This window comes from Hesperophylax consimilis, chromosome 21 (genome assembly GCF_061612785.1).
Source record: "Hesperophylax consimilis isolate HC1 chromosome 21, BYU_Hcon_1.0, whole genome shotgun sequence".
NCBI lineage: Eukaryota > Metazoa > Arthropoda > Insecta > Trichoptera > Limnephilidae > Hesperophylax > Hesperophylax consimilis.
The window spans coordinates 8,614,361-8,634,854 of record NC_142856.1 but is presented as its reverse complement, the minus strand read 5'-3'; positions in this window follow the sequence as shown (position 1 = coordinate 8,634,854).

Below are 20,494 nucleotides of genomic sequence, written 5' to 3'. Positions count from 1 at the left end.
ATCATCAAAATGATAATTCATCACATCTTTAAAAAGTTATATAAAGTCATGGAAAGTGATGAAACCATAACTTTATTAACTGGGTTAAGTAGTTTAGGTTAGGTTAGGTTTAATTTTTTTTCATCGTTTCTAATAACTTTATATCACTTTTTAAAGGTGTGTTGAGTTGTCACTGTGTTGAGTTATCGTGGAACCGTGAGTCGAACGTCGGCTGATATGTTTTAAAAATGGCGCTATAAAAAATAGCCACGTATTATTATGTTCAGAGTGATTCAAAAATGTCTCCTGCAAATTTAGCTCTTTCGCAGGTAGATAAAAATTTACGCAAAATAATATACATATTCAAATTTGACAGATGTTCGATATTTTTTATCGGACATATGTGTTCGAAATTTGAATAAAAATTTCGAAAAAATCGCAATAAATTTATCTCACCTACCGCAGAGCCGAGTCTAGAGTCGAGAGCCGAGAGAGGTCAACCTTCAGAAGTCGCTTATTTGTTCCATATATGGTACAAACAAGTTCATTTCAAATTAACCGTAAATTAAAATGGAGCGGTCAGTATTCTACGTAGACGTTATTTCCATTTATATAAATATTGCTAAAATCTGCTAAAAATATATATACAAGTTGTAGTTCACTTGACTGTTGCGTACACTCCAAGTAAAATTTAAACATCTATCAAATAGAATATTTTTGTGAATTGCTTTTAAAACTTACTAAAATAAATCAATTTGGATTGAATGAGGATAGGAACCTTCTGAAAACTCTACTAACATCGCCAAATATCGATCGAATTTATTACGTGTCATCTGATATAAGCGATTTCTCTGATAATATTATAATACAGGGTTTTCCAATAAGAGGTGTTATTTTGAACAGACCGCTATTTCAGTAGATGTTACTTTTGAAGCTGTCATTTTTTGAAATTTGACAAGTAAAAACTACGCCATTAATAAAAATGGAACAATACACGCTTCAACAACGCATTGAAATTATTAAAATTCACTTTAGTGAATCAAATGCAAATCATCTTGAGTGATGAGGCCCATTTCCACCTCGGTGGCTTCGTCAAGAAGCAAAATTGTCGCATCTGGGGCTCGGAAAACCCAATAATTATTGTTTAAAAGCCTCTCTATCCTCAACGTGTGACTGTTTGGTGCAGTTTATGGTCCGGCGGAGTCATTGGACCTTACTTTTTCGAAAATGAGGCTGGAGCAACAGTTACGGTGAATGGATCGCTATCGAGAGGTGATTAATGATTATTTATGGCCGTAATTGGATAGTATTAATCTGGACAACGTTTGCTTTCAACAAAACGGCGCTACGTTCCATACAAGCAACGAAACCATTGATATTTTACGATTGAATATCAAAATAACACCTCTTATTGGAAAATCCTGTATGTCCGCGTGTGCGTACGTGATTGCTACCAAGTGTGTGATTGTGTTCAATTCCTAAATGCAACATAAAAACAGCGTAGCAAGCCGAGGAATCCGGTTAAAAACGGGACTGCAGGTCTTTAACGAATAAATTGACAAGTATCCTAATAAACTATCAATAAAACATGAATGTGTTATGGCGATGTCGGAACACGTTCATAAAAATTCTAATATTTTCGCATTTATCAGTGTTCAGATCTATTATGAATGTACTAAAAGTTTATTGGGAAACGGCGGGCTATCCCATTTTTAACAAGATTTTAATAAATCAGCGAAACGGGTTTTTCTCTGTGCACAACGTTCAGAGAGTGACTTTTAATAAAGACATCACTACAATAATAAATGGACACAATCACGGACAGATCAACAGTAATAATTCACCACATCTAGTCATTTATAAGACTGCAGAATTGATATGCGATTCCAAAGTCAATGCAGCATGGTAATGACGGCCAGCTGACCCAGTAATTGTTATTCAAAACATCTTATATAATAATATATATAGCGGATAATTCACTCTCTGACATCTCATTGACTGATTAATGACCACCATTTGAGTTCCACATTAAAGAAATAACGGAATGCAATTCGTTATTAATACAATTTATTATCAGTATTATAAAATATTAGCGCAGACCGGTGAAAAATCACGGAATAGTCGCTAATATTATTCTCTTCGTTGATAAAATAAAATATTTTGCTGTAGGTAGGTACTTTATCGCTTGTCAGAATTCTTCGCACAGCTGCTTACAATTTTGAAAAAAAAATCACTAAAATTAAATGCAAATTTGACTTCATTGAACCAGATTTCACACAGGACTAAAGCACAGCACATTCAACCGAAATTAGCCTATTTGATTACTTGGTAACTTTAAGGGCAAGTTTTTTGCCAGAATTTGAACAATTCATCAAATTTTAATGTAAATTTTCAAGTTCTGTTATTAAATCATTATGGGCCCGTTGTTGCACAGAACTGAAATAATAAGAGAACTTGAAAAGTGAATTTCATATTATTTGAAACAACCCGTCCTTATAGTGATGATAATATTATAAAACCATCAGTTCAATTCAATTTCTATTTTGACGGCCTACGTGGTCGAGGGGTAAAGCTCTAATACGAATCTACTAATCCGAATCTTCGTTGTCGAGAGATAAGGCTCTAATATGAATCTACTAATCCGAATCTTCGTGGTCGAGGGGTAAGGCTCTAATACGAATCTACTACGAAGTATGTTGTTTTGCGTTTTTGTAGTTTTATTAAATACCTCTTTTTGAATTTAACTTTTGTATTCGGGAATGAATAAATGCAAATTTTGGAAGCGGAAATTAACCCACTTCCCGACATCTGATCGAGCTAAAATACAGCAGATAGACTCGTTGTCAATGACAATGCATTCTATCAAATTTTTGTGGCAATCACATACATACACGCGAACATATACATATTTGTTTTTATTTTTGTTATTGTATATTATGTTTGGGTTCGATCCGTAGTAAAAACATTCATTTATTGATAAATTGCGTACCTCATTTTTGATCGACGACTAAATTGCATTTCATAATTTTTTTCGCACAACTAATTGTCAAAGGTTGCCGACATTTTCGTCACAGACAGAACTGCGCGAATTTAAACGGTTTGATTTCCGATATGGAAATGGTTTCGATCAGGTTCGGCTAGCGCGTTCTAATTACTCTACCCTACTTCGCATTGCTGAAACTTACCATATCGTATTAAGTACACTTGAATAATCTGAAAGTATGTTACAGTAATATGTAATACCTACATGTTTTATTATGTTTCTTTTTTGTAACAAATATAAATAATGATCTCCTCACTGGGATCTCCCGTGCTGCAGATTTCATTTACACGTCATCAAATTTTGTAGTCTGGATATAATGAAGTAAATACAAATACATTATCTAGTGTTTTTTCTGAATTAAGGCGATGCACTACGTCGTGTAATATTTTACATCGAGCCGTTATCAATAACACCCCTTATGTAGATGGCGATAAGATTTAAATTCCCGCTTAACACCATCCGCCTGTTTTGATTTATGTAAGAAAAAAACATGGCCAAAAAGTGCCTTTTATTTTATTTTGTGGATGTTCAGGCATAAATATTTAATTTTTTTCCGATCATTTTATAAATAACTTAACTCGCCACATTATACAATAAAATAATAACCGAAAATGGGTTCGTAAGTAGGAGATTTTGAACTTTAAAGCCGTTTTCATAGGCCTTATGCATTATTTTTTTCTGGGCTTATAAAAAGACTTATGTAAAAAATTCTCGATTATTTCAAAGGTCAAGATGTATTCTACTCGCATTATTTAATTAAAGCATCTGAAACATTTATAGGCGACCAAATTTTCAAACCAAAAACACATGATTTTGCATTACTACGTAGTGCATCGCCTTAATTATAAATTTATTACATAGTGTATTTCGTGCATTTGAGTGGTTTCAGTCTGTATTTGGTGTCAGTATATTTTCTATTTTAATTTGTTTATGTGAGATTTAAATGTTATAATATTTTTGTGAGTTTTGAATGAGAGTGGGATTTTGTTGTAGAGTTTAGTAACAGAGTCAACTAGCTTTTTTGCCCAAATGTTATACCTAGTTGGATATGTTTTTGACCCTGAGATCTAGTGTTAGTATATAGCACAAGAAATAATAAGAACAGTTTGGGATGCCTGCACTATGTTGTGTCTAGGATGAACTAAGTAAGTAATATGTAGTGTAGGGCAATTCAGGATAGTGGCAATTCAACACACTCTTGAAAATGTACATATCACGGTAAAGTAAAGCCATAAAAACTGATCAAAAAAGGTTTAATAGGTTACGTTAAGTTAGGTTTACAGGCCTTTTGTTCACCACTTTTAATTGTCAAAGTTGCCTTGGAACCGTCTTTGGGTAATATTTTCGTAAGAGGCGAGGAAGGACACTGAAAGAAAAAATAGTAAATTCAATGAACGGAGGACTGAATACAGTGAAAAGCTTGTAAAAAGTATTTACGGGATCTATGACAGTTGATTTCTGATACCAACCCTGATGTATTATGGAACAGACAGAATAAGGATCAAAATATATATTTTGTAAATGAAACCATGCGCGAATGTATTCAGAATAAGTTGCGAAAATAATACAAGGCACATAGTACATGCCTATAAGTACATAAGTACACAGGAGTAAGATGTCGATGATGCCACATAATGAAAAGGCCTGATCAAGTGGCTCAAAATACTTGAGATATGATGAGACGGTATAAATCGGAACATGAGTGAAGCAATGAGTGTGACAAAGACATAAATGCTTTGCGTTCCATCTTCTCTACTTACCCTACCCTCCAAAATGCATGGTGGTTATGTTAAGTCGATACCCGCAGTGACATTTGAATGTGACAGTTAAGAATCATGTGCCCGATTGACCAGACATTTAAAAAACTCTGATGATATAATCGTTAACGAATTTTTTATTTCACGTAACGCAATAAGTGTTACAAATATTTTTATTGTACGATTTAAAACACCTCCAATACGTATTGACGTCGCTAAAATTATTCAGAATTACTTATACAGTACAGAATGTAACTACTAGAGTCCAAAGCAGCACAAATGTAGGACATCTTCAACTTTACTTCGCGGTCCGGTTTCGTTGCTGTCCTAACCCCAGATTGACCAAGCGGACCTAATATTTGAAAATAATTATGTTAAAGGTCAGATTAACCCATTCGTAATCATCATTGTCGATTTTTAGATCATGTCCTGACCTGCTAAAAAACCCTTAGATGCATTAAACATCTTCTTCTTTCGTATGGTGAGGGGTCAGAAGGTAACATCTAGCTCAGTGATCAAGTCTAGGGCCCGAGGCGTCGCCCTGTGGACCCCATCAATCCCGCCGGGGAATTAATGCAGCGGACATTCGTTGACCACACGTTAGGTAGTCTGCACATCGCCGACTCTTTAAAACTCCACTTGTTCATCATGTGGGTATAGCGGCTGTTTGAAGCTTATCCTATTGATGACCAGAGTTTACGAGGCAGTGAGAACCCATGCTATCTCTCAGTGGGTCGTGCACGATGGGCATTTCGGCCGAAGTGTGAAATTCACTTAACTAACTAGACTATATAGCAGATGATAGGTATCTGTTTACTCAAGTGCCAAACTTTGCTCCTACTTACAGCTATCAACATTATTTATGTCATGAGCTATCGAGCTTTTAGTTTTCATAACGGTCGAGAAATACGAAAGACAAGACGTAATTTTGTTTGTTTCATATTTCTCAACTCTCCAACAAGAAAAATAATTTATTTAACTTTTTTTTTTAAATCTTCCAAGAAACAAAATAAAATATTTGACATCTTTCTGTTTAGTAATCGAATTTTGTAAAAACTGACGAAACCGGCTAGCAAACAATGAATAACTTATTTTCATTCTGAAATACCAAGCACTTTAGGTTGTGTGAATTCAGACAAACGATATAGTAGGTATATATTAGTATATACAAAGTCAGAAAATTATTTTATTTCAATTATAATTTTATAATTCTAGATTTGAGAATTGTGTATTTCTTTTGTTATTTTTTTAAGAGAGATCGTGATTTTTCAGCGGTGAATTTCTGACATAGGAAATTGGCAATATTTGTTTTTGACGCAAATATTTTGTAATATAATTCAGCTTCACAAATTCTACAATTATAATATCCCGTAATAACTTAATTACTAAATGTGCTTCAATTACGTATTATTATTTTCAGTTATTATCAAAAACACAGTTTTTGAAATCAGTGTGATGCCAAAATGACCCGCACGGTCACTGGCGGGTTTAATTGCAAGATGCCAAAATCCGATGCAAATGACGCGAAGACTGGCCATTGTCGCTCTGCAAGGTAAACCGGGACAAGAACAACTAATATCGAGAATCCAATCGAAACAAATAAAACTACAGACACCCGGTACTACACCTTTCAATTTCGTGTTCGAATAATCGAATGTACATAGGAAACAATTCCTTCGATTATATTTAAATATGTTAGTTTTAAAGTGATTTTTTTGTCTGCACAAGAAATCATTTGAAACAAATAAAACCACAGGCACTCGTAACTACACCTTTAATTTTCGTGTTCGAATAATCGAAAGTATTAAAGTAAACCAGTTCTTCGATTATTTTTTAGACATTTCATTAATCTTATGTTTTTTTGTTCAACTAATATTGAGAATCAAGCACATCTTAAAACCGCGTTTTCGATCATTCGAATGCAATTTTTTCGATTATATTTAGATATTATTTGGTTTTTATTTCTGTATTTATTAACTTGAATTAAATTTTAAAAATCGCTTTATGTCTATATCTATGTAACAGTAATATTACAGTTTCGACCGGTCGGTGGCTGAGTTGACATCGCGTTTGGGACCCACCCAGGCGTATTGTGTTCAATTCCTCGGCTGGCTTAGTCCTCCATCACAACACAAGCAACATTTTACGCTTACTGTGGTTGTAGTAGGAGAATTTCAAATATTTTCAGGTTATTCGTAACCCGAGAATATTTATGATTCTTTAAAAAAAAATGTAAAAAATAAGTTCAAACTTCAAAGTGTTATTTTTTTTTAATCACTGGGCTCAATGGGTTAATGCATTTTTATCAAAATCATTGCATTATAACGGCTATTTAATGGTCGATAATAAATAATAGCACGTGAAATGCAATACGTAATAAATAACAACATTTTCTTAACGATCAACATTATCCAGACACACTAGCGCCAAAAAGCAACAAAAAACCGCTCCTTTTTTGTCAAATTCCAATTTTGAATCCTGTCAACCAATCAAAACGTTTATCATGCTATCGATAATTTGTTTTTTTTTTTAATTCCAGCCATTATTTTTCATCACACTTTTTGGCTTGTAACGTAATTGCATGCATAGGTACGTACCAGTACCTAATATGGTGATGGTCGACTTTTGTGTATATGGGATATTGCAAAATTAAAACATGAATTTACACTCTTAAAAAATAAACTCAATTGGTACTTTATACTTGGAAAAGTGTTATATTATTCTATGTGAACTAAGATAACATCTGGTAAGACAGAATTTGTTTAGATGTGAATACCGCTCAACAGTACCAACTGCCCCCGATTAGGGACTTCGAGATCCCCTACTTGGGGGAAGTAGCGAGGTTGAAGGGAGTCGGCAAGGCAAGGAGATGTTGGTGGAGGAAGTTTTGGTACCTAACTGACCATTTTTATCTGGTCACCAAATACGGCTAAAGGCATTTCAAGCAATGTTCCGATCCTGAATGGTGGTTTTTTACCAGCGCCATAATAAAGATCGTCCAGCGATAGTTCTCTTATATTGCTCAAAAAATTTTCAACTCACTGAGTATTGATACCAAGAAATTGAAAACTGATAATATTTATACTATACCATGACCATCTTACTCATAAAAGATAATACAGAGGGATAAGAACAGGTTAGTAGAAAACGTTACTCATAATCACCATACACGTATAGGTACCAACCGCAATACTAGTAGTTGACAAATTTTTAAACCGCCCGATCCCCAGGATTAGGGAAGAATTTACATCTGTCGCCTAGTGAAAATGTAAAAAAGCAGTAATACTCATTGGCAGCACTATCATCATAGGAATATTTTGATTCGAAATATCAATTTACCAAAGCAAATACGGAACGCATAATCAATTGAAAGCATACCGTGTCAATGACATCGCAAATGTCATCTGAAGAAACGTGAAGTTAGCAACTAAACGCGAAATGCGAAAATGACCGTATTCTTTTAATATTGGAACAAAGCGTTGCCAGAATAAAATAATCTTACATTAATATTATTATGAGTAAATATTTTAACCCGAGCACTATACGGCCATCTTCACCGTATAGCTATACCAGCGTTGCATCGGCGTATTATGGAATCTTTCTAAGACTGCCAATGTTGAGAATTGGTTATTTATAAATGGAACGAACTTTTAAAATAAATTCAAATTCTACAAATTTTCTTTTTCTAATCTTTATTTAGCTCATTCCAAATGGAGTCGACTTACACAGAAACAACCTGTTCTCATGAAGCCCGTCGTCCGTCGAATTTCGTGTACGTTCGAGCGTGCTCTATGGAAATACCAGTAGAATAAACTCACCATGCCTACATTGCTTCTGTGCGTTAGAGATAGCAATCAGCCTGTAACAACTTTATTTTGATCTCACATTTATCAAGTTCATATCTCATTTAATTTAGAGTAGTAATGTGTAATTACAATTACTTTAGAGTAAGTATCTTGATAAAAAAAGCCGTACTCATTTTTCTCAGTGTAGGTACATATTATTTTATTTGATAACGATTTCTCTAATCCGCCCTTTTTACATTGAGTTATATATAAATAGAGTCTACATTCCTTGCAAAATCAGTATAAAATATTTTCTCTGTGCGGGAAGTAGAAAAGGGGGTGTGGCGGGTGTCGATGTTGCCCGAATCCTTCCGACCGCGAACAAACTCAACGAACTAGTCGAAGGTGACCGGTAGCCGAGCGCCCCCGAGCAAATGCTCCACGAGTTTTTAACATTAATAAATCAATTTAAACGACTACTGATTATGGTAAAACCCTACTTATCGATGATAGGTTACACCAGAGGTTCTCAAAGTGGTCTATATGGACCACCAGGGGTCGATATCGGCATGCTGGGGGTTTATGTCAGCGAGAAAAAAATTTGGGGGTTCACGAGATTCAAATGGGGGTACATACGAGCGGACCCCCATTTACCTCAAGTCAACATTTAGGAGTTCCGTAAATGACACAATAGACCTAACACAAATATAATAGACTGAGAAATTACTTATTTGACATTTGTATTTTTATATTTTGTAAAGTTGTTAATTGAGGTTTATAAATAGATTCTACGTTCCTTTTCTCGTCAGAATTAATATATTCATACAAAACATTTAAGATTGGAAGCCGCGAATTTTCCTAGTTCCCCAACTTTTTTTTGAAAAACGTCCAGGGTAATAATGACGTTCAACATTTAAATGCACTTCACCCAGACTTCAAAACTAAGTTTGAAGATATTTTGACTATGGAAATGCAACGTTGAAGAATAGGATATCATGTGACAAGAAGAACTGACCGGAATAAGCACTGACAAAGAACTTAAGGGGAAGTTCTGTAGGGCTAGCTACAAAAAGAAATTCCCGTTGCTTATCCTGCTTCATTTTCATTTGGTGTTATACCTCACAAGGGAAAAAAATATTTGGCAAGGGGTCTACAAGGCAAAAAAGTTTGTTTTCACAACCATTGTTTTCCCTATATTTTCCAGTACCTGACTTCTCAGCATGCATGTCGGCATTTTGAAGTAATCGCCGGAGACCTGTGCCCGGCGAGTCCTTGTAACCGACTGATATCTCACAGCGGACAATGATCCGATATGCATGTCCCATATTTCGAACGCCAAAGCTGACTCTATCTATATAACTCATTGCCTTTTTAATGATTTTCGGCTTTAATGTGTTGATGTTAGATTTACAAGCAAGTGCCAAATTTCTGTGTCCGACATATACAATATGGACTGACACCTCTTAAAACAATTTCCCACCTTTGTAAATAGATACCTTCGATATCTACATACCAATTACATTATTCATATTAGTTTACGGACCAACGATGATTTAATTGAAGAACGCTCGACATATCTGAAGGCAAGTCGGCCATTAAAACTGTGAATGTTTTAGACGTCCACAATGAAATGGCTACTGAAATAAAATCAATTTCTATGGCACACTTCATAACGGAACTACTATATTTTTAATTAGTGTGAAATTCGTCAGGTACGCCTCAAATTATAAAATACCAACTTCTGTTTTTTAAATTTTAAACATGTGTTACAAATCTCGGAATAGTCTGATTTCTAGACCAATCAGTTAAAATTTTGAAAATGGCACAATAATTTTTTTTTTTTTTAATATTAACGCAATTACGTAGATAATTTATCGCTTGTCTGAGATGGCCTGTCGTCCCACGGTTCAGTAATCGATCGACAAAACCCAAAAACACTGCGTAGAAAAGTTTCACACTGAACACCGCTGCAGGCCGTTACCTTAGAATAGCGAACTTAGACCGTCGTCCCACGAGTCGGTAACCAATCGACATAAACCAAATACTGTTAGAGCCTGCAAAGAAAGTTCCACACTGAACTGCGCTGCAGACCGTCAATTTATTTTTCTGTGCAGGGTCTTACAGCATTAGGTTTATGCCAAACAGTTCTTCAACTCGTCGTGGAAGGAGATTATAAATAATTGGTTCTTTGTGATAAATCAGGGATTTATTAATACTTCGCATATTACAATGGTGACTCGATAGTAGACCTAACTAGAAGCTGGCTAATTGAGATCTGAAAACAGTAAGTCTAACTGGGAGCATTCCCACTGGCCCTGGCGACTACTGGCTACTAGCTGCCATCTTACGGACTTCCAAGCAAGCTCTATGCACTGCCCTCTATGAGTGCATCTGTGAAGCTCTTACTTCCTAACACTTACCAACCTTTAAAAATCTTAAATCCTTTAAAAAGAAGATTATTTTGAGTTCCCGACAAATTTTATTTTGAAAGTCTAAAATCTTCACAGTTTCTAGTGGGGTGGCCACGTTAAATATTTCTGAAAGATATATTTTTTTAATATCAAACACAAAAGTTTTAACAGACACACTTAATGACATTTTGATTTCAAACGTCCATAATTTAGAAATAATTATATATTTAGAAAATACATTCCTTTTTTAGTGAAAAGAAAACTGTTTCTTCACTTTTTATGCACTTTATACAATAAAAAATATATTTCTTATTGTATAAAGTGCATAAAAAGTGAAGAAACATTCGACTATCAACCAAAAAATCTCTCCAATTTGTAATCATTCACTTTGACAATTTTTTGAATTTTATCCTTGTAATCAAGTATAAATATTTTATTACAAACTCAGAAGTATAATTATTTATCTTTTCAAAGACGAACAAATCACATATCTCTGTATTATAGAAAAAAATGATAAAAAATACTTTTATAACCTATGGTCAGATCTGTCCTTTGGAAGCTCTAATGGAACGTGATGTTTGTGGCTAGAAATGTCCTTCCAAGACTTGAAGGGTTAAAACAAATATTATATTGTATTATACTTGGCCCGGTGGCCTTACTTAGTACATCTTCTGACCAAGTGCCCCGGGGTTCGATTCCGGGGCAGGTTTCAATAAGTCAAGTTAAATAGCGGGTACCAAGCTGTACCTTATAATTTATACCTCACAGCTAAAGCGTCAAGGTGATTTGAGACGTTACCTTATTTTTAATATCCTTGCAACCTCCTGTATTACTGCATCTTAAAACATTGCGAATGTAAATCATTTACTAAACCCACAAACTTGTTTTTTCAGAGATTTATAAATATATTGTATAGTTACTAATAACCTGATAATATTTTTAAAACTCTTACCACCATCATAATGACAGCCCTGAATTATTAAAGCCTAATTGCGATACCTGCCCAGCTATTTCAAGTAGAATTAATTTTGACGGTAAAAATAAACTCACTAGTATTTACCATATTATAATATTTTGCTAGATTATACATGTTAACAAGTCACTTTTTTTACAATACATATTAATATTCTGTTCAAATAAAATATTCTCTGTTATTATAAAATTCTATACCTAATAGAATTTATTTTATATTAATTACTATCCATTATCATAAACACCTCATACCTCGATTTATGTCAGGTCTTAAACAAACCTAGTATTCGTTCAATTATGACTACATTAGTAGATATTTCTTTTAATTATGTATTGTCTCCATAGACATATGAATATTAGTAGACCTGCCCTAAGTGATTAAAAGCGTTTTATCCCCACTCCCCATACCGGTTCCATTGGAGCCGGCTGGGCTCGCGTATGGCCTCAAGTGAAATTTGAAAACGTGACGTCATCATTCTTGTGCGAACTATGGTCGAGGCATCATCGGTTCATTTTACGAAATAACACGGCAAAATGTTGACTTGTGATATGAAAACTTGTAAAAATAGATGTGAAAAAGAGAATAAACCCAATTGTCGTATTACATTCCATAAGTAAGCATTATTTTACTTTATTTTAAGCTTATTCACACCGTATTATATGGATCAGTTTTAGAAACATATACTATCACATCACAATGTAGCGATTCTCAAGTGTGCTCATCGTTGTTTACTGGGGTAAGTAAATTACGAAACATTTGTAAAAGTGTCTTAACTAAATACTCTGAAACTAACTACGACTTTGCAAACAGAAGAAATTTACTTTGCCGAATTTGGACTTCGCAAATTAGTTCATAACGTGGCGAGTAATTTGCGCTCCCATGTAAAAATGTCTATTCATTCAAAAGCAGATTTTACTTTTAAGAACTAAATGGTGATATTATAATGCGAGATGCCTATTTACTGTCAGATTGATTTATTGACGAATCACAGTCAGCTTAACCCCCTTCGTTCTTCAACAGTTGATTTTACCCCTCGCCATTATCTTCTCGTCTATTAATTCCTATGTCTGTGATTGTCTCACTGTACTTCTAACAACTGAATCACTTTCAATAATATTTATGGGTATACATTACTTGTTCTGTAATTTATTACAATTATTCTCCTGTGTACCACTGAATGAATAATCCGATGTATCATTAGATTATAAAAGCTATTTTATGGCGTTTAAATAAATAAATAAAATAAATAATCAACGGAAATTGTTTCTTGAGCGTTGATGAAGGACTTATATAACAGAGGATTGAACCCACGACAACTTGGAAGGAACCTGACGCATTTGTACACTCAGCTAATTAATCCTCCATTGCATCATTTCAAGGGTTCTCAATCGGTGGAGCAAATTTTGGTCGATCACAGTAATTACGATGGTGAATTTTAAAAACGATAATTACGGTTCCATGATAACTTAACACAGTGACAAATCAACACACTTTTAAAAAGTGATTTAAAGTCATTAGAAACGATGAAAAAAATAATTTAAACCTAACCTAATCTACTTAACTCAGTTATAAAGTTTTTTTTATCACTTTCCATGACTTTATATAACTTTTTAAATATGTGATGAATTATCATTTTGATGATTTGTTCGGTCACCATTGAATTGTATTCTAACAAGCTGCGTACTAGCGACAAATACACGATTTTTATAACCTCCAACGAGTATGTTTTGTTTGACACTCAATTAAATTTTGTAAATCACATACAACAAATTACTAACAAAGGTATCAGAACCATCAAAGACTTTGACTCGTCGGAGGTTATAAAAATCGTCGGATTTTTTCATGTTTCTGAGGATATTTTTTTTTTCTTTTAAATCTCCCATTGAACTCCCGAAGAGGTAAGCCACGAACCGCCACTGTCACACATCCATCAAACTGTCGAAAAGGATCAACAAAAATACCAGGATTTATGAATGCATTGGTAGAAGAAACAAAGTGGAAATAATTTATTTTCTCAAGGGCAAGATACCTATTTATGATCCTACCGCGGAGAGGTCCATTTTAACCCTTCTTTCTGTTATGTTCGTCGTATGAGAAAGAGGGAGAGGTTACGAAGGAACATCCATCGGTTATTATCCTTTGTCTCATGGACATGATTGATGACTGCCAATAAGTTACTATTGTTCATATTAAATTCAACACATTGTTCTCTTGACGTGGTCCAAATAAAAGAAAAAAATCATATCTTTCATCATGTTGATGGGTTAGTAAGAATATCAGCGGGCAGATCTTCAGTCGTGTTTCCAGTTCGAAATAACCTTCGTAGAATCTTTAATTTTTAAATTATTTATTTTTATTGGTTTTGTATTGTTTTGTTTTTTTTTGTTTAATCTAATTGTTTTCACAGACACAATTAGATTAAATAATTATAGCATCCTGAACAAAATAAACAACAAACACGCGACACGCATTACAGATAATACTAACACAATCATAGATCATGTTCTTTCCGACATCACACTTTCGTACTCACTAACAAACTGCGATAATGCAATATCCGATCATAATATACTACTCCTAGATGTCCTTCACACATACAGTAACAGTTCATCCAAAACGTCTTCGTATGAATATAAACGTATTAACTTAGATAACCTAAAAAAGGATATCCTTCAGAATCCCTTTCACTTCAACGTAAATGAGGATTCGATATCAAATTTTAACAACTTTGTAAACTACCTCAAAAATAAAATAAACTCCAATAGTACACAAAAAAAAACAAAAAACAAATGTCACCCGGATTGGATAACCAAAGACCTTTTAAAACTAATTAATAAAAGAAATAAATTACACCTTAAACTAAAAAAACAACCGGGAAGCATACCATTAAAAACCGAATTCATAAATATACGTAATAATATTACAAAAAAAAAAAAATTTTAAAACAAAAACACTACACCACCCTCTTTAAAAATTGCGAAAATGATTCAAAGAAAACATGGAATCTAATTAATACCATACTAACAAACAAGTCAAAAACTCTCAACAAATCTTGTAACAAGATAATAATCAATAAAGAAATAATCTCTAATAAAGATGATATATGTAAACATTTTAACGACTACTTTTGCAACATTGGGTCCTCATTAGCTGATAACATAAAAAATAAGCCCGCACACAATACAGCTAACGAAATAACGTTAGAGCATAATAGTAATCAATCACTATATCTTCAACCTACCACGGAGGTTGAAATAAACAGAATTATTAAATCACTTTAACCAAATGCAAGTGCTGGCTACGACACAATAAAATGTAAAACAATACTCAATCTGTCCGAACTATTGGCTCCCCCTATTTCAAAACTAATTAACCAATGCATTAAAAAGGGGACTTTTCCAGATTGCTTTAAAATTGCGAAGGTAATACCAATATACAAATCTGGATCAAAAACGGATACGTCAAATTATCGGCCAATCTCAATTTTACCAATTCTATCAAAAATTTTCGAACATGTAATTTATGAAAGATTAAACAAATTTCTACTAAACAAATCACTGCTATATAATAAACAATACGGTTTCAGAAAAAAATCAAATACTCTTTCGGCAACTAATGATCTAATAAACAAACTAAGAACAAGCATAGACAATGGAAATTACGCTATAGCAATCCTCGTAGATCTCCAAAAAGCATTCGATACCGTGAGTCATGTGATACTACTAAAAAAAATTGAAAAAATAGGTGTAACCGGCCCTGCTCTCCAACTCATTAAATCGTATTTAAATAACAGAATGCAATATGTCAGCTTAGATAACAAAAACAGTCAACACAATTATATAAATTATGGTGTTCCTCAAGGATCCATATTAGGGCCTCTCTTGTTTCAAATATATATTAATGATATCTGTCAGTTAAACTTAAATGGGGAAATTTTTTTATACTCGGATGATACTGCTATATTTTACTTTGGTAAAAACTTAAAAAACTTACTTGAAAAAGCCCAACTGGATCTTAATAAATTAAATAACTGGCTAATTAAAAATATATTAACTATTAACACAAAAAAAAACATATTACATGATCTTAAGTTCACAAAAAGAAAAATGCCGTCTCATAAACCTTTGCAAATAGAAGGAAGAAACCTACAAATTTCAGATAGTGAAAAATACCTGGGACTTCATATCGATAAACACTTATCTTTTAAACACCACATACAAAAAGTAAAAGAAAAAATTATCCCACTAATTGGTGTATTTGGTAGAATAGCCCATCTTCTACCAATACAAGTAAAGAGGGGATTAAACTTTAGTTTAATTCAATCCCATCTAAATTATCTCATAGAAATATGGGGAAACACAAACATCACATATCTAAACGAAATTCAAATAATACAAAATAAAGTTATAAAAAAACTTTTCAACTATAGACCAGATACCCCCACCAAAAGAGTATACCAAGAAACTAACTTACTTAAAATTAGAAAACTGTACGAATACAACATATGCCTATTAATTCACAAAATACAAAATGGCCTCATACACACAAATACTTCATTTATGAAAACATCACAAGTACATGACCACCACACAAGACAACATAATAAATTATACACAAATTCAGCAAAGACAGAGTGTGGTAAAAGAAACATAGGTCATGAGGGTGTACACATATATAATCTCCTTCCTGATAGCCTGACAACTGTAAATAAAATAAGTATATTCAAGAAAAAACTGTTTGCCCTCAAGATCAATGAGCAAAACCAAAATGCTCTTACTTAATAAAAATATGATATAATGATTAATATATATATAATATATTAATATATATATTATTCTGTTTTAACCAATGTACAGTTAAGTTAACAAAGCGAAATATGTATTTCTTTTAACTTAATAAATAAATAAAAAAAGTATATTGGAAGGATTATTTTTCTGTCGACAGTCTCCTTAACTGAATTATTGAACTAAATATATATATTTATATTGGGAGACAGAGCAATAATTCTATCATGTCATAGGGGCGATTCCGGGATAAGGAATTGTCTTTAACCTTAAATTTAACGACTTCGCTGTCATCCGATCGAACTGGAAATGCTGTTAACGAAAAAGTCGTTAATTTTAAGGTGAAGGATTTAGACATCTATAATTTGATAGACCAGGTCTTCAGTGAAAGGGGATTAAATCAAGTCACGTGGAGCGTGGGATGCGACGACCGTATCCCTTTCTGTGATTTGTCAATAAATGAATCTGATAGTATACGGGCAACTCGCATCGGAATATCACTATCCAGTCCTTAAAGACTTACTAGTTTTGCAATGGCGCGTTATTTGTTGTTAAAACAACTTAACTACAAATCCCTAATCGGGTGAAAAAAAGGTTAAGCTTGTTTCCGAAATTGAAAAATTTGGTGCATTATCTAGTAGATACTTTTACAAATGTTTTATAATTTACCCACCTCACTCATTTTCGAATCGCTACCCAAAGCGGTTCGGTTAAAAACGAACATTCATATCCTACGCAGAAAATGTCCCATGATGGACTGCGCTGCAAACCTTTGCCTTACTTTATTTTTCTAAGGAGGGTCTGTTATATTATCGCGGTATATTCAAAGCAGCCATTCTGCGTGCGTGCTTCATGCTACAAAATACGTACCAATAATTAGTAATGGTATTTTTTTGGTTAGACTTTAAGTCCTCGATTTTCAACGTAATTTTTGTATCACTTTGACTGAAATGAAACCATAACCTTTTCAACCGGAGACAGCGCCCAACCATGTAGCATTATAATATTAAATATGCTATAATGAAATTAGTTTCCTGCTGCTTGTTTCATTCATCGTATTAAATCTATCTCACAATTTATGAAGTTATTAATCCGTTCTGCATCGTATCTGCCATGTCTGTAGATCCGATGATAAAGGCCCTCAACATCCGGCCGAGACGAGTCGAGGATGCTGCGACCGTACCAACATCTCTACCTACTAGCAGTTGCTAGATCAGTCTCTAGCACGTATAATGTATAATGATAAACTGGGGAGATCTACGGTCCGGAGCTCGTGATCTGAATGCAGACGATAATCTCTTCTTCGTGATGATTGAAAAACTTGCATGCATTTTTGTTTGTCACGAAAAAACATGTTAATATATTTTAGTAAGAAAAATACGAGATAGTCACTGTTGCATCCGAAACTGCGTACGAATTACAGCTTCAAATGCACTTGATAATGGACTTTTTAAATACTTCAAATGAAACGAAATTGCTTGAGTCGGAATAACAGGTTATGTGAAGGAAACGGGGATTACCAATAGCTTACCAACACTAGCATCTCTGCCAAAGATCACATAACATTATCACTATAATATTACATAATTTCACGAGGTAATCCAAATGAACCAATAGGAAAAACGATATAATATATTACCAAATTATTGCGAGTATCACGTGATCTGTTGCGACGTGTAGCAGTGTGATCAGGGGCGAGATGTGGTCAGAAATATATATTAGTTTTTAATTGAAAAAAAATTATCGAACACTTAAATACATGCACATTTTTTACTCCAAATATGGAGTAAAGATGGAAGTCCAATAAAATTTTACATCTTGACTATGAAATTAACGAAATATCTTACATAGGTACCGACGGTACTAATAAATTAAAAACCAATCTTTTACGGGATGATTTATTTCAACTATAGTCTGGCAATTTCAAATTTTAAAAAATATTAACTAAATATTGATGACACTAAAAAAGCAGCTATTAAAAATTGTCTGGTTTTTAAAAAAGTGTTTAGATTTCGTATGTATAAAATCTGTAATATTTTTGTTTTAATAATATGATAAAAAGTTTATTAAAATACTGAAATTCTTCCTGAATAGAATAAGAAAAAAAACATCATGCAAGTGGCTCATTATTAATCGTAGTAAGAACTGCATTATTAAAGATGATATTACGAATAAATAATATGATATCTTTTTAAAAATGCATATAGGTATTATCATATTGTGAATTATTTTTACTATTTTTTCTGACTTGTTTCACAGACAAATATTTTTCGAATGTTAAAAATGTTGTTTCATAGAATTATTTTTAATATTTTTTCGGGAGCGTTTACAGTATTATTTTAATGCAAACTGAAAGCGTGGTATTATCTCTTTCTAACCCTGTAAATCATATTTCTCACAGTAATGCAAAATGAGATAGCGTAACTTTTATGAGTCCGTGTCAGGCCGAGATATGTATCTCCCAAAAAGAATCTACGGATGTTTGATGTCTGTGAAGAAGTGATTCGCTACGTTTGGTGACTTAGCAGAATTTTGAGGTTTGTTTGGGTCTCGGCGGCGGATACGTCTGCCCACCAACGGCGTGGCGAGCCAGATCGGGAGAGACTTGTGGAGGGAGATCTTTTGACTTGCCCAATACGTCTTTTTTCGAACATAGTCTTGCACCGCAGTGGGGGAGATGAATTCATACGTCTGTCACTTCTGGACATACTGACCCCCAGATTCCTACCCACCCCTTATACCTATTTCCTTACCAGAACTTTCTCTCCTTTCTTTTCTAAAAAGACCCTCAACACAGATTCCAACCGACAGACCCCAAATTAGACATAGACCCTGAGAAGAATTATTTTCCTCAAGGCCTCCTTGGTGGAGCTAATGTAAAAACAAAAAAAAAACAACAACAACAAAACAGTGTGAAATAACGTAATTCTTTTAATTTATGTTACCCATTACTTGTACCGTGTGTGAAGGAAGGAAGGCTCTGTACCTTGAGGTGTGGACCAACAAGTAACAAGTAGAAATAGCACAGACGTGTTTAGGTTTGGTGTTTACCCCTGTGTCTGTCTGCCTTACCTTTATTTAAATGTTATTTTAATACAATATGTTTTTCTAAACGGCCTGTCTGTTCGTTTCCTTGCTTGATTTAGGAGTGTCTCTAAAGCCGTCCTTTGGGAACACCGCCTCTGACTCCATGTGTTTAATCTCATTTTCTCTCCCCTCAAAATGAAACCCTTGAAATTAGAACTAGATAAATCAGTGGTCACTCATGGGATATTATTTTGTAGTGATTATTATATTGGTATTTATTTGTTTGTTTACACCCATATTATTGGACTTTTAAATAGTAAACATAATTATATACTGTTTAAATAAATTAAAGGATATATGATGCAAATGTGAATGGTAGCAGAAGTCGGGGACGCCCGAGGAAGACATGGCACGATCAAGTGAATCAGATTCTCGAGTCGGGCCATGTCAAGAGTCAGAATAATAGAAGAGTATGTATGAGACGATGTATGCATGTGAATGAGGCAAGGAGTGTGTGCCAAGACCGAGTTGTTTGGCGGTCCATCCTCTCTGCCTACCCCTGCGGGGAAACGGCGTGATGGTTAGTTAGTTAGTTAGTTAGTTAAATAAATTAAGCAAATTGAAGCATTTTTTGCCTAAATACCGAATAACGTCCCAACAACTATCGAAGTGGGACTATGGCATCTCTGATTGAAGTATGTTAGGAGGCTGGGAGAGTGGGGAAGGGAAGGAGGT